The 8,017-nt window shown below is 38.9% G+C and overlaps 1 pseudogene; it reads right to left on the reverse strand.

The window, feature by feature from the left end:
* Positions 1 to 1,053: 1,053 nt before the first annotated feature.
* LOC118986473 (programmed cell death protein 2-like) lies at positions 1,054 to 4,708 on the reverse strand (annotated as a pseudogene).
* Positions 4,709 to 8,017: the final 3,309 nt, after the last annotated feature.

Below are 8,017 nucleotides of genomic sequence, written 5' to 3' on the forward strand. Positions count from 1 at the left end.
GGAAATCTCTTTGCTTTGGATATAATGAGATGAAAAGGGAAATCAAAGCCTTTGCAGGTTCTAAAATGAGTTGTATCTTGCTTCACCTAATGTTTGGAATGGCTAATCTTTTCTAATTTGGCAGCTTTCGTAATCATTTCACTCTTATGTTATTGAATCCCTATAAATCTATTTTTTCCTTTTATGAGAAGAGGGTTTTGGAAAACATTTGATTTTCTTGTTCTTCTCTTAAAATCAAAATCCCCATTCAAAAACAATACACATATATGAACAATAACACAAAACAGACTTTCAAAAAACTTACTGTAGCAATATATGTCTAAAAAAAAAGATCATTTCGACTAGTCCCACCATATATGGCTAACCAGTTCACATTTACTGTGTATCTTTCCAGATTTATTTCTGTGCATATACACATGTATGAATATTGTTAGAAAAGTATGGTCACGCTATGAATACCATCTATAGTGGATCTAGGTGTTAATTTAGATCTAAATCTTATTTGGTGTCCTGACAGGTCTGCAGTCATTAAGACTGCATAACCTTCTGCTGTACGCATGTACCAATATTTATTGAATTCTATCACTGGACATTTTCATTTCACTAACATTTTGACATGGTGAACAATGTTGAAAAAATATGTGTGTATCTTTATCTCTGGTTTTGTGCAATTAACTCCTTAGGATGAAGTCCTAGATATGAAATTGTTACTGAACTCAAGTGATTTGCAGCTTGGTATGCTCTATTCAAGAGTGAAATAGAGCAAAGTTGTAAAAACATAGTTTTATTTATTTTATTTGCAGCAAGTAAAGGAGACATGGGATTCACATCCAAAGCTCTACCTCCCAAAAGGGAGGACTACCATTGCTGATATACACCAGTTCTTCAATTACATGCTGATTTCTTCTTTGTGGTTGAGTATACTGTCAAGATTTTCCTGTTTAGGTTTGTCTACAAAAGGCTGTGTTACATTTTAACATTTAGCAAGAATAGCACTTAGGAGGAATGGCTCAGGCACTGAGACCCTTATGCTGTATAACAAAACTGCAGGGTTTAAGAGATTATTAGCATTTTTAAGGCTTTATATCTTAATAGTGTAAGTGTTATGCCTTGCTCCCATATAAATTCCTGTGTGCAGCCAGTGCCCAGTCTACAGCTATCAGTGCAGGTAAAGCCACCAGGACATCCCAGGCAACACTCCTACCCGATCTCTCCGCCTTTAGGTAATTGAGCAATTGAGACATGACCTGAAATTCAAATATTCTCTGGGCACCACAGGGGTAATCTAGAATATTGTTGTCTTGTGGATATTTTTACCAGAAATTCAAATGGGGGCAATCCTTCTGCCTGTGATAATGTGTTCTGGTTCCAGGGCTATGTGAGTTTTAAACTTCTGAAAATTTTTTATCTTCCCTGGATTCACATTTTGATATGGAATGCTATTCTCCCACTGGTGCTTTACCCATGCTCCCTATAATTTCTAAGTCATCTTCCTTTTCCACAACTTCAGACATAATCTCATCTTCTGTAAACCTATTATCATTTCCAATTCTGAAAAAAGGAAGTTGTGGGCTGGAGCTGTAAGGTCCCAGTGATCATGCCTGCATCTCCCATCCTCTGACGCTCCTGCTGAAGTAACCTGCCTGTGACATTGGGAGGCTGTCTGGAGCAGAAAACCCCCAAACTCCCACAGGAGGAGCACCAGACTTGAGTGGGAGGCACACAGATTCTCCTGTCTGGGGGGATGATCCTCAAAAGGTAGCCTGTGTGTGTTGAAGTCATGTTTCTTGGGTAGCTGATTCCTAAAAACTCATGGGCTGGTGCAGCTTCATGGTTGTTAGTAGCTGCAGAGGCTCAGGAGTATGGACCAAAAGGTGCAGCTGGGCAGCAGCTATGCACTTGCAGCACCTGCAGCACGAAGGCAGGCCGGCAGGAAGGTGGGTGCCCCAAAGACATTTTCTCTGTCATACAAAAGAAGATCAGCAAAAATGCACCTTAATGAGGGTCTGTATATAGAGTCTGCCACAAATAATGCCCCTCTTTATTACAAAACCATGAGCATGTAATTCTGTAACATAACAACATCACACTCAAGCACACCGTATGACATTGTAGGTGAAACATTGAAATTAAAACTACAAATTATTACACCCATATTATTACCCTACCAACCACATTCAAGCAGGCCTTACTTCTGCTGGGCCCTGCATGTATGTGCATGTGTGTATGTATACACATATATCTGAGATATATGTCATAAAATTGCACTGGAAATGATGCCAGTCCTCTAGCATTTCCAAGTACACTTGACATTTGTCTCATCACTAAACCATCATTTATGATGATCCTTAGCTTTCCCTTGTTTCCCCACGCCTTGGCCCTCACTGCAAACATTTTGGCAGTCACTGTCTCCAGATTAGACCAACAGTACATTAGAAGAGACTTCCAATGATTTCGAACATGATGGTAACATGGCATTAGGGTCATAGTTTGCAACAGATAACCTGGTGATGATGGAAAAAACAGTCAAGAGGGGCTAGTAACTGGGATCAGAGAGATTACAGACATACCTCACTTCATGCGCTTTGCCTTATTATACTTTGCAGATACTATGTTTGATCAACATTGAGGCTAGACCCTCCTTCAGTAAAAACATTAAGACTCACTGAAGGCTCATGTGACGGTTAACTTTTTTTTAGCAATGAAGTATTTTTTAAGGTATGTACATTGTTTTAGACGTATGCTATTGCACACTTAACAGACTGCAGTGTAGTGTAAACATAACTTTTTTTAAATTCTCACCCAAGGGTATGTTTATTGATTTTAGAGAGAGAGGAAGGAGGAGAGAGAGAGAGAAAGAAACATTTGTGTGAGAGAGAAACATAGATTGGTTGCCTCCTGTGCACACCTCGACTCAGGGTTGAACCCACAACCTGGGTGTGTGCCCTGACCAGGGACCAAGCCCACAACCTTTTGGTGAGCAGGACTACACTCCAATTACCTGAGCCAGCAGGCAAGGGCTAAACATAAATTTTATATGCTTTAGGAAAACCAAAAAATTCATGTGACTCACTTTATTGTGATATTCACTTTATTGTGGTGACCTGAAACTGAACCCAAAATACCTCTCAGGTAGACTGTAACTAGTTAACTCAACTTTCTAGGTCATATATGAACTATCTTGGGTGGCAGTACTTGGCTAACACATTTTAGTTCATGCTTCACTCATACAACACATTTTCTTAAGACTCCTGGAGTGGCCTAGTTAAGGAAAAGGTGAAACCCTATAGTCTGAAGGTGACAGCATGTATAGGAGACATTATGCAAGATGGAGAAAAAGTGACCTGAAAAGGAACTGGGTGCAATGTCAACTCCCATGGCAGTCTTTGAAGACTGGCTGGTTCTTTTCTCTTTCCTCCATATATCACCAAGCGGAAAAAAAAAAAAAAGGAAAAGCCTTTGGGCTAGTGTCTGAATTATAGGGCAGCATTACAATGGGTATGTAGGCCCCAAAATTGATTGGAATAAGCACCAGAATCTAGGTCGAGCTGTTTTCAGACAGGCTGTGAAGAGAACAATGCGCATGTGGATGAGAAGTTAGTGGGAATCACAGGTTCCACTTTCCACTAACCTCGATTGAGTCTTTTGTAACGGCTGAGGTCCAGCTTGCCAGTCTCAATGTCAGCCTTAGAAGTTATGTTAGAAACTCCAGTATACCACTTGGACAACTCTGGAGTTGATGAGGTGGCTGCTAGGTTCTTAGAATTTGATCTAGACCTTATTTGGGGAGTGTGTACACACAAATGTGTTTTTTACTGTACTTCTCTTCTTATACTCCCTGTTAAATGGACCCACATATTTGTCATTTCCTGTGTTCTTCATTCTTTTGTGTATATAGTTACAGTCTCGTGCCACATAACATTTTGGCTGACAGACAGCATTTATACAACGGTGGTCCCATAAAATGTAATAGAGCCTAGTGATGTCATAAGTATTGTAATATCCTAGCACAGCACATTAATCATGTGTTTGTGGTGATGCCGAGATCAATAGACCTATTGTGCTGCCAAACACATAAAAGTATAGCACATACAGTTTTATACAGTATGTAATACATGATAATGATAAATAGTTGACACTGGTTATGTATTTACTATACTATAATATTTATCATTATTTATTTTTAGAGTGAACTCTTTCTAATTAGTAAAAAATGTTTGCTGTAAAACAATGTGCTGTGATAAACCGGCAGGAGCCAGTTTGGAACTGGGAGTAGCCTGTTGTTGGAACATTTAAAGGTGTTCTAGATGTTCCTAAGACTCTCCTCATTTTTTTGAATTCTTGTTTCTTCATTCCATTCTGGTTGAATGTTTATTTCTTCCTTCTGGTCCAAATCATTGATTTGAGTCCTTGTTTCCTTCCTGTTACTGTTTGTTCCCTGTATATTTTTCTTTATTTCACTTTTTATAGCCTTCACTTTGTCCTCTATTTTATGAACATACTCAACCATTTCTGTGAGCATCTTGATTACCAGTGTTTTGAACTGTGCATCTGATAGGTTGGCTGCCGCTTCATAGCTTAGTTGTATTTTTTCTGGAGCTTCAATATGTTTTTTCATTTGGGCCATTTGTGTGTGTGTGTGTGTGTGTGTTGGCAGGTCTGTTATGTTATTTTAAAAAGGGGGGAGCCAGCCCTACATATTCGACATATTCGTTGGGCTGGGGCAGCCCACATAGGTGTGTTGTGGTGCTGTGTGTGGGGGAGGGGTCCAAGAGGGAACAGTGCCTCTTGCTCAGCTCTTAAGAGGGCTTTCAGTCTCTTCCTCCTCTACCCACATGCAAATTGGGCCCTCCTGGTGCTTGAGTCCCAGGTAGGTTGGTTTGTGTATATTCTAGGACCCTGTGAGGCTTTCTAACAAACTCTCTTCTGAGGCTGAAAGTTTCTCCTGCCATTTCAACCCCCACAAGTGTTTTCAGTCAGAGGTTTTGAGGCTTTAGTTCTCCATGCTGGAACCCTGGATTGTGAGGTCCGTTTTGCTCACCAGTTGTTTCTCCCCTTTTATGAGCACACAAATGTGGGACTTCCCAGTCCACCAGCAGCTGCCTTGTCTTAAGTCCTCTCCATCCTGGCTGCCTGTTTCTACCCCTTCTACTGGTCTGGATGAATGTTTCTTCTTTAACTCCTTGGTTGTCGGACTTCCATACAGTTCAATTTTCTGGCAGTTCTGGGTTATTTTTTATTTTTAAATTTGTTGTTGTCCTCCTTTTGGTTGTGTGAGGAGGCGAATTGTATCTACCTACACCTCCATCTTGGCCAGTAGTCCTCAGAATCTTCGACTCCTGACTGGATCATTTTTCTAGTTCTTGAATCAATCTCACGTTTGCAATAATAGAGTGTACAGGCTTACAGCTTAGGCTCAATAGGCTATACCATACAGGTTTGTATAAGTGCCCTCTGTGATGTTAGTACAAAGACAAAATCATTCAGTGATACATTTCTCAGAACATACCCCATCATTAAATACCACATGACTGTACTTGAGTTTCCCTCTGGTTTCATTTTCCTTTAGTCTGAAGAATTTCCTTTAACATTTTATATCATGTATGTCTGCTGTTGATTGTGTTCAGTTTTGTTTACCTGGAAATATCTTTATTTCACTTTTATTTCTGAAGGATTATTTTTACTGGACATAGAATTCTAAGTGGATTTGTTTCAGCACTTTCTAGATACCATTCTACTGTCTTCTGGGTTGCATTATGATGGAAAGTCTAGAATCTATATCTTACCCTGTTTGAAACATGTCTTTTTCCCTGGTGTCTTTGAAGATTTTCTTTGTCACTGGTTTCCACCAATTTGATTATGTTGTGCCCGCTATAGTTTTTTTTGTGCGTATCCTTCTGGGTTTTATTGAACTTTTTTGGTTTTATGAATTGACATTTTTTACAAAACTGGAAAAACCTTTGACCAAAATATATATACTTTAAAAATTTTTCTGACCCCATTTCTTTCCACTCCTCTCCTAGAATTCTAATTACATGTATGTTTGATATTGCCTCACAAGAAACTATGAGACATTTTTTTAAAGCCTCTTCTTTCTGTGACTCAATTTGATAGTTTCTATAGCCATGTCTTCATGTCTTTCTATAGCCATTGTTTTTTTTCATTGTCCTATTCTGTTAAGCCCATTCAGTAAAACTTTCATTTCAGATACGGTATTTTCTCCTCTAAAACTTCCATGTATTTTATTTTTTAATTGAGATATAATATTCATACCATAAAACTCATTATTTTATACTTGACATTTATTTCCTGTGTTCATGTTTTCCTTTAAATCCTTTAATATATTCATAACAGTTGTTTTAAAATCATTGTCTGACACTTAACATTTTTTTAAAGATTTTATTTATTTATCTTTAGAGAGGAAGGGAAGGAGAGGAGAGAAATATCAATGTATGGTTGCCTCTCATGAGTCCCCTGCTGGGAACTGGCCTGCAACCCAGGTATGTGCCCTGACTGGTAATCAAATGGCAATCATGTGGTTTGCAGGCCCGTACTCAATCCACTGAGCTATACCAGCCAGTGCTGACACTTAACATTTTTTAATCTGTCATTTTTCTGGGTCTCCTTGTATTGCCTTAATTTTTCTCCTGATTATGGGTCACACTTTTCTGCTTCTTTGCATGTCTAGTATCTATTAATTGGATATAGAAAATTGCAAATGTTTACTTTTTAAGCACTTGAATTGTTATGTTATTTTTTAAATATTCTATTTATTTCTGGAGAGAGGGGGAGGGAGAGAGAAAGAGAAGGAGAGTAATATTAAGGTATGGTTGCCTCCCATGCACCCCCCCCCCCCCACCAGGGACCTGTCCCACAAGCCAGGCATGTGCCCTGACTGGGAATAAACCAGCGACCCTTTTGTTCGCAGGCCAGCACTCAATCCACTGAGACGCAGCAGCCAGGGCTGAATGTTGTTATTTTAAAGACAACAAAATATGTGAGCTTTGTTCTTGCAGATAATTAATTTACTTGTAAGTTAGCATGGTCCTTCTGAGACTTATTTTTGAGCTCTGTCAGGTGGATCTACAGGAATCTTTACCCAAGTGCTACTTAAGTTCCACCCCTAAAATGCAAATTTTCTGTGATTTCTACTGAATGCCCTAGGTGTTTACTGAAATATCTCCATCTGGCTTGTCAGAACTCAAATGTCTCCCATCATGTGGAGATACTTTTTTCCTGGTAGTTGTTTTTTGCATGGTGTTGTGGCATCTCACCTGAACATCACAACCTAGCATTCTGCCCAAACTTTCAAGATACCATGCAGATTTATGAGCTATGTTTCTGCTTAACTTTGAAAATTCAACTTCCCTTGGCATTCCAAATGTCTGTCTCTATCTTCTCAGCTCTCAGTTTCTTAGTGCAGCAAGACTGCAGTGCTGTGCTTGTCTTTGTACCACAGTTCAGGAAGAAATTAGAGCATTATGGAGCTCACCTCATTTGTTTCCCTTCTTTCAGAAATTACAGTCTTTGTGTGTCTATTTCCTAAGGACTGAAAACAGTTTTCACATATATTTTGTCCAATGCTCTGGTTGTTTATGACAAAAGACAGTATAAATTACTTTGGTATACATTACTTCCCATATACTCTTTTTAAATAAGGCTTTCTTTTTTTTTTTTTTTTGGTTATTATGTGGCAATAAACAAATAGTACACTGGTTCAGGGGAAAGTTTCTTTTTCTTTTTTATTTGTGTTTTTTTTTTGTTCTTAAAACATTGTTGAACAAAAATAAATAGTGCCTTTTCTGCTTCTGAAGACACATGATGCCAGGAACTATGGCCCTAGCAAACATGAGGAAAGCCTACTTAAGAGGACAGGGTAATATGCTTAGGGTGACAGACTAGAAAGGTAGAAAACACTTGGGTCTGTGATAACATCAGTGAGATGATGTAGTAGCCAACCCCAAACCTGTAACTGTCCTAGCTCTAAACCATCAGTTCTCAAACATTTTGGTCTCAG

The sequence above is a fragment of the Sturnira hondurensis genome, unplaced genomic scaffold, assembly GCF_014824575.4.
Source record: "Sturnira hondurensis isolate 20B ecotype Veracruz unplaced genomic scaffold, ASM1482457v3 Scaffold0004271, whole genome shotgun sequence".
In the NCBI taxonomy this organism is placed as follows: domain Eukaryota; kingdom Metazoa; phylum Chordata; class Mammalia; order Chiroptera; family Phyllostomidae; genus Sturnira; species Sturnira hondurensis.